This window comes from Pristis pectinata, chromosome 23 (genome assembly GCF_009764475.1).
Source record: "Pristis pectinata isolate sPriPec2 chromosome 23, sPriPec2.1.pri, whole genome shotgun sequence".
Lineage (NCBI taxonomy): Eukaryota > Metazoa > Chordata > Chondrichthyes > Rhinopristiformes > Pristidae > Pristis > Pristis pectinata.
The window spans coordinates 14,391,090-14,406,111 of record NC_067427.1 but is presented as its reverse complement, the minus strand read 5'-3'; positions in this window follow the sequence as shown (position 1 = coordinate 14,406,111).

The window sequence follows — 15,022 nt, the reverse complement described above, 5'->3', positions numbered from 1 at the left end:
CTCTGCTTTAAATGAGTTCCCCTTTATATTTAAACAGTGACCCCTACTTCTATATTCTGTGCCTCCAATTATTTCAAATTTGAGAGTGAGAAAACTATTATCCCACTCGAATGTAGACAATTCCCCACATGAAGTCACATTCATATATTGTTAGGGCAAGGGTTGGTGAATTGAATTTTTATCACATCCATAGTAGAAAATTTTTAATTATGAAAATTATATTGCTGATTAGATTTGTAAAATGTTTTAGAAATATGCTAGTATTTCCTTAAAGTCAAATTGAGCACATTTGCTGAATCATAACTAGAAAGAATTGGAACTGATTTTGTTTTGTGATTTGTTCCTTTTTTGTATTGACTTCAGTTTATTTCTGAATAAATTACTTGCTTTAGTTGAAATAAACTGTACCTTTGTTGGTGTGACCTGTATTTTTCCCCCCTCATTTCTCCCCATGACATGTGAAAGCTTGTTTCAGTGTTAGGGTGACTTTGAAAACTGTAGTTATGACTTTCTGGAGAATGTGTCGCGCAATGATTTTTAAGTTTCCTTTGGCGTATGGTAGAATCTTGATAAAACTTTCCAGGAACATTTCATCACTCTCTCTCTCTTTGCTGATTGATATTAAAATTGATTGAGCTATGAGAGAATCCACAACAAAAAACTTAATGAAATAGCTGGGCTGTTCAGAGAGCTACCATGAGGCAGGTGTGGGGTAGGGGGGAATGGAGTGGTGGGGAAGGCAGTTTACAACAGTGCCAAAGAGGGTGACCCTCTCAGATGGAGGATCAAACTACATGGCTAGCACTTGCAGAAGGAGCTGTTCTGAAGCTTGTACTATACTGTGCTTGAAGTGAATATTGCTCTTTATGGACTGTCATAAGAGTGGAAAACTATTCCACTCTGCAGATTTGAAGTCTGCATTTAACTAACACCAACATTTACTTCCCATCATCCTCACATCTGCAAAAAAAAATCAATTTTTGAATTGGTTTTAAACTCTCCAGTCAAGCTGCATCAGCCTGGTATTATCAATGAAACCAAACAGATCATTGACTGACATACATACATACATACATATATCTATATCTATATATCTCTCCCTCCCCCTCCCTCCCTCCCTTCCTCTCCCTCTCTCCCTCCCTCTCTCTCTCTCTCTCTCTCATATATATATATATATATATATATATATATATATAAAAAAAATGAGTTCCACTGATTACTGAGCCTTGAAAATTAGGGAGGTTCTTGGTTCAGTCTCTGACCTTTGCCCTCTGTCTCGATCCTGCCACTCTGTGTCAGAAGTCTGGGAGATCGAGTTGTAAGAAGTGTCCATGTGATGTTAAAACCAACCTCTTGAGTGCTAATTCTGTGGAGGTGAAATTCGCCCCGGTACTGTTCAAAGGATAGGGGAGTTCTTTCAACATCTTTGACAATTTTTTTATCCCTCAGTCGACTCCACCAGTGGAAAGTAAATTTCCTTCATTTCTACTTTTGCTTTTATAAATACCATGCCATAGTTTAAAAATAATTTTAAGGTTGGAGGTTGGGGAAATAAGCCTTATGGGGAAGGATATAATTGGATTGGGCCAAGATGTACCTTACAGTTGTAATATCTTGCTAACACTTATGCCTATGGCTTGTAATGTGATGAAAGATCCACGGGCTTAGCATTGACAATTTCCCAGGAATCAATTTTACTCTAAAGCAAACTCAAGGAAAAGAGAATAATTAAAAGAAAATAATTGTGACCTGAATTGGATATGCTGACCACTCAAAACCTCTTTCTCCCCTTCCTCCCTACCCAGCTCCATCCAATCCACTACCCAAGCCAAGCAACAGGGTGTTGAGGCCAACACACTAAATCCTACATCCTACATAAAACCAATACAGAAAACAATAGTACAGGATAAGGCCATTTGTGTTTGTGCTTGCTCTTTTAAAGAACAATTGTGTTAGTCCCACACCCTTCTCTTTCCGTACACTCCGCCATTTTGTCCTTCAAGTACTCAGTCAATTCCTATTTTCACGTTACCAATGATTCTAATATCCACTAGCCCAGTAAGCATTGCATTTCCAAGTCTTAATCATTGGTTACTTGCAATGTTCTCCATATCACCAATGTGCTTCGTAGTTCTTAAATGGCCTCAAGGGGTTAAGGCTGTAGAGGTTATGAGAAACGTGGCAGAAATGCAAACGAATTTGTTGTGGTTAAGGGGTTTAAAACAATGACAAGAATGAACAAGCTAATTGAAGAATTGTTTTTTCTCTCAGAAGGGGAATCTGAAATACATTGGGCTTTGCCTTTATATGCCTGGCTACAAAGTAAATTGAAGTATTTGGACAGGAGAAACTTTCCCATGGTTGAAGGGATATGGAAGAAAGGCAAAGAACTGGATTAAAAAGATGTAGCTCATTGACTAGGTATTTACCTCAGATTTCTGTATGGAGTAGGTATGTTATCATCTTAAACGGACAGCTTGGTTTAGCAACTAAGCAACGTTGCAAATATTAAAGATGGCTGTGGGAGAGCTATTTGCTCATTAACGTTTTCTTGTGGTTCTGGTCACTTACTTAACTCATTAACTAAAGTAATTAAGAATATCAGGGCATGTCCTGACTCATATGGCAGTTCCTGACTTGCCCATCCTCCTGGCGCTGTGGAGACGTGTCAGCTTTAGTTAATGTTTATATTTTCTAACATGGCTCATTAACATCTGAACTGAACTAGAGCCTGTCTGAGAATAAATCCTGCAGTTACTGAAAATCCCAGGGATCTGCCATCAAACAACAATCAACAGGAGAAGTAGCAGCCAGTGGGGAACAGATCTGAAATGGTCTTGGAGATGCTGATAGGACTCCATTCGGTAAATTGGCTGTTTACATTGAGAAAGATGAAAAGTAAGTATAATCTGTCTTCATATTCATTGCTATGTATTTCCACAGTTTATGCTTTCCTAAGATTTTGTACCTTTATTTAAGATTCCTCTTGTGCAGTGATTACAAAATCTATTATCAAAGCATTCTTGTACAGCTCTCAGACCGTCCCCCTCTGCCAGTTGCAGTAAAATTCCACTAACTTTAGTGCTGGACAAGCAGATTTTTTTTAGATCTTTAATACACTTTTTCACATGTAATATAGTCATATGATAATTTTTCCAGTGAACCCAGTGAGGTTAAATATAAAATCACTCTGGACCCTGGTTCTGGATGCAAACCCACCCATGTTTCGGACCCCAAACCCAGCCTACACTCCAGATCCGGCCACACATCCTGCTTGTGCTCTGGACCCCTGGATTAATGAGTGAGTTAGATTAAGGACAGTCAGGTTTTCTGAACAACTGGATGCCAGATTATTGGAGTTTTACTAGGGGGCTTGGCGTCTCTGTTATGGATCTTAAATGATGTGCTGGATGGTTTCATTTACTCATGTTTAAGATTGCTAGAGCCTTTGCTTTTTTGTGGTAAGATTTGCTGCAGATTTTCAATTATTCTTTGGTAACTGAAAAGCAAGGAACTTTCTCACCTGATGTTAATAGTTTTAGACTAAATATTGGCTATGGTCTTTGCATTAGCAGTTTGTTTTTGTGATCTTTTTCCTTATCAATGATTGCGCAGCTCTTCTGAAATGTTCACATCATCACAGGAACTGAGAAAATTGATGAAGGCAGAGTGGTAGACGTAACTTACATGGACTTTAGTAAAGCTTTTGACAAGGTCCCACATGGTAGGGACCAGAAAGTTAAGCAGAAGGGATCTGAGGCGTGCTGGCAAACTGGATCCAAGATTGGCTGGGTGACAGGAGGCAGAGGGTAGTGGTGGATGGGTGATTTTCTGACTGGGAATCTAACAAACTGTGTACTGCTTTGTTTGTAATATATATATAAATGATTTGGATGAGAACATGGGGGGAGGGGTGGGGATGTGATTAGTAGATTTACGAACAACCTGAAAATTGGTGGGGTTGTAGATAGTGAAGAATGTTGTCCAAGGATACAGTGGGACATAGTTTAGCTGGGAATTTGGGTGGAGTGATGACAGATGGAATTTAATCCAGACAAGTGTGAGGTAATGCACTTTGGAAGGCCACATTCTGGTAGGACATATAGAGTAAGTGGTGGGGACCTTAGGAGTTTTGATGTACACAGAGACCTTGGGTGCATAGGGTAGTGAAAAAGGCATTTGGTATGCTTTTCTTCATAGACTGAGGGCATTGAGTACAAGAGATGTGAAGTCATGTTTCACTTATACACTTAAAAACTACAGTTAGATTATTGTGTACAATTCTGGGTGGCACGTTGCAGGAAGAATGCAGTAGCAATAGGGAAACTGCAGAAGAAATTAACCAGGATGTTGCCTGGAATGGAGTGCTATATATTTAAGCAGAAATTGGACAGGCTGCATTTATTCTCACTGGAACACTGGAGGCTGAGGGGTGATCTTATAGAGGTTTATAAAATTATAAGGGGCATAGATTGCTCAGGTAGTTAAATCTTTTTCTTAGGGTAGACGTGTCTAGAACTAGAGGGTGCAGGTTTAAGATGAGAAGGGAGAAATGCAAAGGTGATCAGAGGGTGGTGAGCATTTGGAATGAGCTGTCAGCGGAGGTAATGGAAGCAAATACAATTACAATGTTTAAAAGCTGTTTGGACAGGTACTTTGATAGGAAAGGCGTAGAGGGATATGGGCATTGTGGGCAAATGGGATTAGCAATGATGGGTGTCATGGTTGGCATGCACGAGGTGGGCCGAAAGGGGCCATTTCTGTACTGTACGTTTCCATGATTCTATATTCATCTTCATTCAAACCCTCACTTCAAATGGCCAAGATTTTCAGCAGCATTGCCTTGCAAGTAATTTGCAGTCCGCCACCATCTTTATTACTCAGTTTAATTCCTTGTTCTAGTTGCTTTGCTTTTCAGACAAAAACTGACGGATGCAATATTGGTGTGTGAACATGACTGTTAGGATGTACAGGCTGCCTTGTGAAGAAATAATTAAGCATTTTGGGCTTGTACTCTTTGGGGTTTAGAAGAATGAGCCTGAGTAGTTCATTTTAAATAGCACAGATGAGTTCTTCAGTGTTGTATGCTTTCTATGATTCTATCTAATTGAAGCATGTGCTGAGGGGGCTCGACATGATGGAGGCTGAGGAGATGTCTCCCCTCGTGGGGGAATCGAGAACTAGGGGCATAGTTTCAGGATAAGATGAACATTTAAGAAGAATTTCTTCAGTCAGGCCTTTGTGAATTTCTGGAATTCTCTACCCAGGAGAGCACTGGGGGTTGAGTTGTTAAATACATTCAGGACTGGAATAGATTTAACGAGCATAACAAAATCAAGGGTTATTGGGGTCAGGCAGCAACTTGGATCAGATCAGCCATAAACTTATTGAACGGCCTACTATTCTCATGCTCTTATGAGCAAAGTTATTATCTCATTGAATTATATACGGTAAGTGTTCAGAACAGGGGGACATCACCTTAAATTTTGGGACTGATATATTTCTTTGTACAATGGCATTGGAAATCTGGAGTTCTCTCCCTCAAACAGTTGTTTAGTTAAAGGGTAGATGGAAAATTGAAAGTGCTCGACCTTTGTTGGGCAAAGCATATGAAACAGCTTTGGAACTTTTGTGTCTACATTAATTAGGTTGAAGATTAGCCAAGATCTAATCAAATGGCAGACCAGACTTCAGCACTGAACTGCCATCTCCCCTTCCCACATTCCTAAAAATGTCTGAATCTCTCAACAGGTAATTTCTTCTTTCTGTGTCTTGCTCCAATGCTGCTGTGTGCTGCTGTACAGTCCTGTTCCAGCTACTGCACCTGCGGTGAAGATCTGGCCAATTGTAAGTCTGTGCCTTCACTGCAGGCAGGTAAGCGAGGTTTCAGCAGGCACTTAAGGGTCTGCTAGACAAGGGCATGAGGGAGGATGGTTTAGATGGACATGCTCATAACTGAAATAGGGTGGGAGGAGGCTCCTGAGCAGCATAAACGTTAATAGAGACCCGTGGGGCTGAATGGCTACCGTAAATTCTATGTACTTGTTTATCCTCCTGTCTCTTTTTATAAGTATTTATAGATTTACCAAAGTCTATGGCAACGATCCTGCTTCAGGGGGGATCAATCACGATGATTGAACCAAGGGCTTTCCAGAACTTCTCCAACCTGCGTTACCTGTCCATCACTGATTTCAGACTCTCACTTTCCAGCCACGCCTTTGCTGCATCAGTGGGCAGCCAGAGCAGGCTACAGGTATTGGATCTCTCCAAAAACAGGCTTCTCAGTTGTAACATCGCTGGCTCAGCCTTCGCAGGCCTCTCAAATCTGACCGAGCTCAACCTGTTCCAAAACGTGCTCGATGCGCTAAAGACCCTATGGTTTTCAGATCTGACTTCACTTCAGAGATTAAATGTGCAGTTAAATAAGATTTCCTATCTCCCGCCACGCATATTTCTAACACTGAGCCTGCTGGACAAACTTAATGCATCTTCGAATCTTATCCAATACCTATCCACAGACACGTTCTGTGGCCTGAACACCCTCCGCTATTTGGATTTGTCTAGCAACAAGCTCCTTTTCATCGCCAAGGATGCCTTCAAACCCTTGCAAAGACTGAAGCACCTATTTCTAAATGACAATCAGCTTGTGACGTTGGCCGAGGTTCCTGGGTCATTGCAGGAGATACAGTTGCAAGGCAACCCCTGGGAGTGCAGCTGCCAGTTGGAGATGTTGCTGGGATCATGGAGGGATGCTGTGCAGGATCCAGGGAGCCTGGTTTGTGGGAGCCCAGAGTCACTGAAAGGAAAACCCATCCTGATTCCAGGTTCCAGTTATTGCTTATCCACAGCCCCGGTGCCAGAAACCCCAGCCTTGCACATTGTTCCAGTCCTCAGTGCTCGAGCTGTAGTTTATGGATTTATTGGTGAGAATATTACATTTTCTATTTCTTTTAAAGATAAAAACCTGCAGCATAAGGTCCCAAAGGTGTTAGGTTAATTGGCTTGTGTTAACTATAAGACCATAGGAAGTGGGAACAGTAGTTGGTCATTTTGCGTCTCAAACCCACTGTAAGAAAATATAAAATAATTATTTGTAACTAACCAGGGTAGGAATTGTTAATAAAACATTTACGTGGCACTTGATTCATTAGGAATAATATACAGCATTGCCTGTTTCCCTGTCCCCATGCTTTTGCTCACCCTTGTTCCACTTTGCTAGATTTTCATAAGCTTTAATCTTGTAGTGAAACCTCAAAATCTATTCTGTTAATGAAAATACTTCGCCTTTGTTTTACTGTTTAGTATCTTACTTTGGAAGTGGGGTGCAGATTGGAATGGATTGTGCTCTAGTGGCAGAAAGTAATGGTTCATTCAAGTTTAATTAGAAAATAAAAACATGTATCAGTGAAGCAAAACACTTCCTGTCCCTTCATGAGCAATATCAAACAAAATATGATTCTGAGCTACATGTGGATGTTACGGAAGGTGATCTAAATTTCTTGAAAATAGAAAGCCTTGAAGGAGGAAAATGAGATAGAGAGATGGAGAAGTTTGAGGGAATACAAGGCCCTAGTGTCTTGGCAGCTTAAAGGCATGACTCTCAGTGGTGGAGGGATTAAATTTGGGCTTGATTATGTGGCCAAATTTTGAGGAGCCCAGTAATCTCAGTTATAGGGCTGGTGGAGATTACGAAGTGTGAAGAGTGAGGTCATGGAAGGATTTGGAAGCTAGAGGAAGGATATTAAAACTGAAAATGTGCTCAACTGCAAGCTGGTGAAGTTCGCCAACAGGGAATGGGACTTGGTCTGAATTAGGATTCAGCCAACACCTTTGGATAGTTTTGTGCTTATGGAAGGTAGACTGAGGGAGGTAGGTGAGAGAACACTGGAATAGTCAAGTCTAAAGTAATAATGGAGTTCAGCAGCAGATTAACCAATGCAAAAGTGAAACTGGGTGATGTTATAAGAGGTCTTAATGAGGGTGCAGATATGTGGTCCACAGCACAGATTGGGGTCAAAATGACAGAAGACTGCAAACAGTTTGATAGTCTTTTTTGCCAGATGCTGGTAAGAGGGATGGGATAAGTGCCTATGGAACAGAGTACGTGAGGAGGACTGATGTTGAAGGCTTTGGTTTTACTGATATTTAGGGACAAAATATCAGCCCATGCATGGTGATGCTGGGCTGATGCCAATGCCATTGCGGAAGAGTACAGAGAGTTGATAATTTTGGACACCTGGCTATTGTCAGTCACATTTGGAAAGTGATGTTTCATGGGGTGATGCTGTTGAGGGCAGAAGGTTATTATAACATAGGGGTGCTATGGATAAATCTTAACATTGCAGGTAACTCTCCGACTAGATGAGTAAGAATGGAATTAGATGAGCGAGGTCCCATCAGCTGGATAATGTTGGAGAGGCACTGGAGGAGGAGGATGATGTGGTCAACAAGTATTAAAGACTGCTGACTAATCCAGTCAAATGTGGAATGGGTAGGTTACCACAGGATGACTTTAGTGGCATTGAAGGCTTTAGTCATTTTGGCACTGCTGCAGGGTTGAAGAATTGACTGGAGGAATTCAAGGAAGGAATGTGGTGTGGGTAAAAATGAGCATGAATTTGGGAGGTTAAAAGAATGTTAGAGAGGAAAAGAGGTTGTAGCTGGGGTGGTAGTTTGCAACCACAGTGAAGATAAAGGTGTTTTATTTTGAAGGAGACAGACAAACCACCTGAAGAGAGAGAACCACGAACAATATCAACTAACCCAGGGACCAGAATAGAGAAGAAACAACAGTCAAAAAGTCTATTATTTGGTCTAGTTAACTGTGAGATCAACAATTTAATCCATATTTATGAAGCAGATACAGGAGCACAACTGTGCAAAAATAAGATAATTAGTGTACATTGTCCCCTTTCTTTGTCCTATCGAGCTATCTATATTATCTGTAGGTCAGTACATCACATATTTAAGTTCCTTCCTATCCAGTATATTTAATCACTCTTGGTGTCCCCCTCACTTGATTACATTTGCACACACAGTTGCTCTCTTTCACTATGTATCATTACTGCGTTTAATGGACTATCTGGGATATAAAAATATTGCTGTTTCAGCTCTATCACCTTCAATGCTCAATCTATATTTATTAATAGATGAATGTGAATGTACTCTTACTGAATAGATATCTCTCTAAGGTGTAACCCCTCTACCTGCTGGGCCTGCACCTATTCGTACTCCCCACTGATCTCGATCCTAATCTCTCTAATTGGTGACTTTTATCTCTCGGCCTGCCAATTCCTCCCTTGTGATTGATGCCTCTGGTCTTGCATGCTACTGACCTTCTTCATGGTAAGCCTTTGAACAAGATATTTTTTGGCCTCCCTCAAACTGACATTTAGCAGGTACCTTTCAAATTTCAGTTCTTGTAATTTGCTGCTCCCACACCTTTGTATAAACATGGGTGGGCTTTTGCTGAGGATACACTCTCATAACATTTAAGCAGCATATAGACAAATAAATACTTGAATTGCCAGGGTGTAGGAAGGCTGCACACTTAATGTGAGTAAATGGATACCATGGAGATGGTGGGTCATAGGCCTGTTTCTGTGCTGCATAACTCTGACTTGTGGAATTTATCCCACATTTTCAGCCTTTAACTCTGTCCTACAATTTTTGTATATCAGATTAATTCATAGACCAACCTTTAAATAAAATTGCAGTATACAGTTACCCACTTTCAGGCCGATTCTCAAACAAAATGGTTTTGTTCCTACACAGAGACAAGATTCAATTTTCCTCCTGTTTATTCTCTCACAAAAATGCCATGATATTTTGATTATATAAAGCACTTAAAATATTCAAACAAATTGATCTGATTTGGCCAGCAAGAGATAATAGCTCCTAAATTTTGAAGTTCAACAAATATGAGCAGGACGAACCAGCCATATGCAACATTTGGGCATAATTTGGAACTGCCTTGCAAGGACTTTACTGGGCCACAGTTTGGAGGCTCAATCAGAGAAAAAAATTTCTGCAGTTCACTTTGCAGCTGTGAAGTTTTCTTTCATTGCAAATTAATCCTGTATTTATTAATCTTTCCTTTTCAGGGGGATTTTTACTGGCAGGTGCCATCTGCCTGGTTACCTGTGTGGGTAAGAGATCCTGGAGAGAGGGAACCATGGGGAGTCTCAGGATACACAGCAGCGAGGCAAAAGGAAGATTAGAAACAAGAAGAATGAGTGAAGCACTGATGGAATTGGATGCCAGCAAGCAGAAGGGCGTCTCCGTGATTGTTTCACATCAGACTATCAATGAGATGCAAAACATTAAGGATAAGCAAGAGGAACAAAGGGAGGAACCTTTAAACATTTCCACAGAATCATGGACTGCCAGGAAAAGGGAAAATAATGCAGAGAAGAGCAGGAGAATGCGACCTTGTAAAACATCACCCAGTTCTCTTCATGCAGCTTATGTTGCACACATGCAGAATGTCGGTGTAAATAGTGCAGTCAAGAATAAAGGAAGATCAGGAAGCTGGGGAAAAGCTGAAAGAGGTAAGATTCATTCTCAATTTTGATGAGGGATTTTCTATCTTATAGGGCTGTTAGATTTGCAGGTGGATTTTGATAACTGGATTCTTTCATCGGCTTTGCAAGAGCCATCCATGTTAAAGTCTTAAAGTTACCTGTTAGGAATATTTGGCCAGATGTAGATGCACCAAATAGAGCTTTTGAATAACATCAAACCCAAGATCAAAAATAAGTTTATAATCTTCTACAATTCCATTTCTCATTGTCCTTTCTGTTATTTCCCAGAAGTCCAGATATCAACTGTTATATGTGAGTCAAATCAGGTCACCTACATTGATGCATATTTCAGCAGTTATGTATTACTTGATTCCTACCCTGTAGCACAGTGGTAACATTAGTGATGGAGAGTCTGGACTTCCAGTTGATGGGCACTAATCAGTGATGATAACCTTCATCATAAACAACTAATACCTTCTTTCTTTTCCATTTTCACAGAGAAAGTGTCAATAGATTCAGCAACCAGCTACTCATTTCACAACCTGAATTTAACAAAAAAAGGCCAAGTCAAACTGATCTCTTCAAGAACCCCTCAATCATTGAATGTTAAACCAGCACCTAATACCATCTCAGTATCTGTGCAAGATTGGTCCAGCATGAACAAGGGAATGCCTAATGTGACATTTCCACATTTACTACCTGGGGATATTCAAACTCATGTGAGATTACAAACTTCTTTGCAAAGTAACTCTAAATGCAAACCTCAAGAAAAAATACAGGATGATATTCCATGCAAAGCTAATGTGTCAAAGGCAGAGGGAGCTACTTTTCAAGCAGCCAAGTCTTTAAATGAACATAAAGAAAATGATACCTTGCAATTATTGGAGGTAGATGGAAAATTCAGAGATAAACTGCCTGAGTATCAGGAGATATTACCCAGAAATATTCAGAATGTTTCAAGCATTAGTATGCAGACTCCCACCTGTCTACCTGTTAGTCATGATGCATTTTCTGAAATTTCACATCAGCAGGCTAGACATCTCACTCCTTTCAGTCATTACTGTGAGGAACCAAGATCGAATCCCTCTGAAAAGCACCGTTCACTGCATCACAGTGAAAGCCCTCAATTCACAAATCAGCCCAAGTCAGTACTTGATACAGACTTCAGTGAATCTGATAAAGTGGAAAATAATGATGTATCATTTACGACCAGAGCAGACGCCACCCCACCAGGCATTATAATCTTTGCTCAAGACGAACTCAAGCAGCCAAGACACCATTCTCCATGCAAGCAAAAGTTTGCAAAAGATATGTCGGAACATGTGTTCAATGAAATAGAAACACCTATTAGAGAAGATTCCTTTTTCATGGATGACAATCAGTTGTCTGATGGAGATAGACTTGAGTTAAATAACACCCTCCCTAAAGAATCTGTATCATTAGTAGGTAGTTCTGCTGGACCTACATTTGATGATATTTTAGCAGCCAGCAGAATTACTGAGGATAAAATGAACCAAGATGGATCAGCCAGTATATCATTTAGCAGGCCATTTGCATGGAGTGCACAAAGTCAAGAGAATTGGAACCAAAGTACCACAACACTTGATTCAGCTTCAGAACATCCTGAGAGAAACCACTCACAAAAGTTCACTTCAAATGCTGGTGCACCTAAGCAATCAATTACCAGGATAACAGACGAAGAGAATAACCTGGATGTGGAGGAATGGACTGATAGATCTAAAATATCCTTCCAAAATAGATTTTCTACAAACATTCCCTCAATAAATGGGAAACCTAACTCAGAACCAGAGGGATGTATTCAATGTCCAATCATTAGACATTCACAGAAGTTATTGTATAAGAATGATGCAGGAAAAAGGATAGGCTCTGAGCTATATAGAGAGAATTTTGGTAATATAAACTATTCCAAGAAAATGTACAAATCAGTTTTTAAACTAATTGATGAAATGCAGTTTCAACCTTCGTTAGAGGAAGTCCAGAACAAAGCATTGCAAAATAAACCAATTCTCAACATGGGGGTGAGCAGGGATAAACCTAAACTGCACAATGTTTTGAGTCCACTCTCAACAGTCAAAACTATTAAAGCTCTACAGCAATTCAAATCTTCTGGTCCTGCACTTGAATTGCCTCACTTAAGTTCATTGTACAGTCGGTGGTATTATAAGAGTGAATTTAGAAATAGACTTGGGAAACAGATTCCAACCGTTGTACCTGAAGGTGTTGATTTAAACACAATGCCAAATTTTCACTGTGAAAAGAACTTTCGGAGTCCAACTGACAATCAGACACACACCGAGGCTGAGGAAGCCACTGATGTCAGAGCCTGGAAGGACATTCATTCACCCAAGCACTTTGTAAAGCTTAGCCCACCCATGCAAAAAGAGCTTTTAACTGATGATGAATTAACAGTTATTAACTTGTTTCATAATCTCAAGAAAACATTGGTTTTTGAATAAAAGTTACATCAATTCATTTCAATTAATCAATCAACTTAATTTGGTAAAATTATCCACGAGTTCTGTAAATTTTAATGCTTGATTATGGACAAAAATAGCTGAATGCACTCTTCCCCATGTAGGGAAACTTCCTATCCAATTTAATTTGCATCAGTATAGAAGTGTAATCAATGAAGCAAGTTCATGAGTGTATCAAGTAACAGCTGACATTCTCTCAAGACTCATATTTTTCATCCTCCATCACCATTCACTAATTGGACAAATCTGCTCAAGGTGGTTACATACTAATGTAGATTTGGAAAGAAGCAGCCCTGGGTTTCCTCAGCATTGACTTTAGACCCCATTAAGTCTCATTATAATAAGTTAAATGGATAAGAAAACCACCTGCTAATTATATTTCCTGTCATGTCTCAGCTGTGGAATTGGTAATCTCTGAGGAACATCAACTGGAAGAACCACTGATTGTACTCTGGATGAGAAACTACAATGCCAACCATGGGATGCTGGCATCGTTGCCTCTCGCTGGAAGGACGTAATTGCTGGACTTGGCCTGTGGCAGGTGGTGAGGGAGAACCAGCATGGGGAAATCTTCTTGACTTCATTCTCACTCGTCTATCTATCTATCACTGATACATCTGTTCCAAAGAGGAGCTGGATGTGTGGGAATTGCAGTGTCTGTGTGGAGACAAAACCCACCTCGCTGTGTTGTGTGGAATTACAACCCTGCTGTAAAATGGAATATATTCAGAACAGATCTTGCAACTCAAAACTGGGCATTTGTGAGATAATCATCAGTAATAGCAGCATATTTGCAGTCCACCACAATCCCCTGACCTGACATATTTCCAAATGTGCTAACAAGGCACATGGCCAACCCTGGGCAGTACCAGATGGATCTATAAATGAGGTGCCAACCTCATGATATTACAAAACAGCAAAAGCAGCATGCCCTAGCCAGAGTAAGTCATTTCATAATCCAATGAATTAAGACAAAGAGTTGTAATCCTGACACATCCAGTCATAAATGTGGCAGACAATTAAACTAGTGGGAGCAGAAGGTTCATTGAATATCCCTAGCGATGGTGAAGAGGACAAAAGCATCACAATCAGGTTCAGCGTGCAAAATTGCCAGGTATGTCAGATTAAACCAAATTACCACCCATTAATTTAGTTATCAGCAAAGTGCTGCAAGGTATCATCAATTCTATTATCAAGTAACACTTACCTACAGACACTGATGCTCACTTTGGGTTCTCCCAGGACCATTCGAATCCAGACCCTGTTATCGCCTTGGTCCAGTTTACTAAAGAGCAGAGTATCAAAAGGTGAGGTAAGAGTGACCATCATATGACCATATGGTTTCAAGGATCCCAAGTAAAACTGAAGTGAAAGAATCACTCCACTAGCTAGAGTCGTGTCTAATGCAAAAACAGGTACTTATTTGAAGCCAATCATTATAACCCAAGAACATCACTGTAACAGTTCCTCAAGGCAGCATCTTACATCCAACCATTGTCAGCTGTTTGAATGAAAGGTCACATGACATGTTAACTTCATCTCAGTCACCACATTTGTTATCAGGCTTGCTGTGCATTCTCTGTTTGTACTTTGGTTTCTGGCATTTGCATTATCTTGATTTTGCCATAAGGATCACAAACAGTTATTGAAAGTCAATTATTGGCTGCATGCAGCAATTTATTTTAAATGTTTATATTCATGGACACTTCATTTAACAGTATAAAATCATGACACTTTTCTTTCAAACCAATATATTACAGTTGAGAGGTACAAGAAAAAAGTCAAAAGAATCCTTTAATATTTTAGTTGCAACTGTGGAAAAATGGGAGGTGCACTGGAAGATCACCAGCAACAGGTATCAAATTCCACAGTACTTTTAAAATACATGATCAAAAAGACACTGATGTTTTAACTTGTAATGACACCTCTGTTTTAAAGAATGGCATGCCATATATGTATTTGCATTTAAAAAGAATTGTTAATCTCTCCACCCTGCCCCCCCCC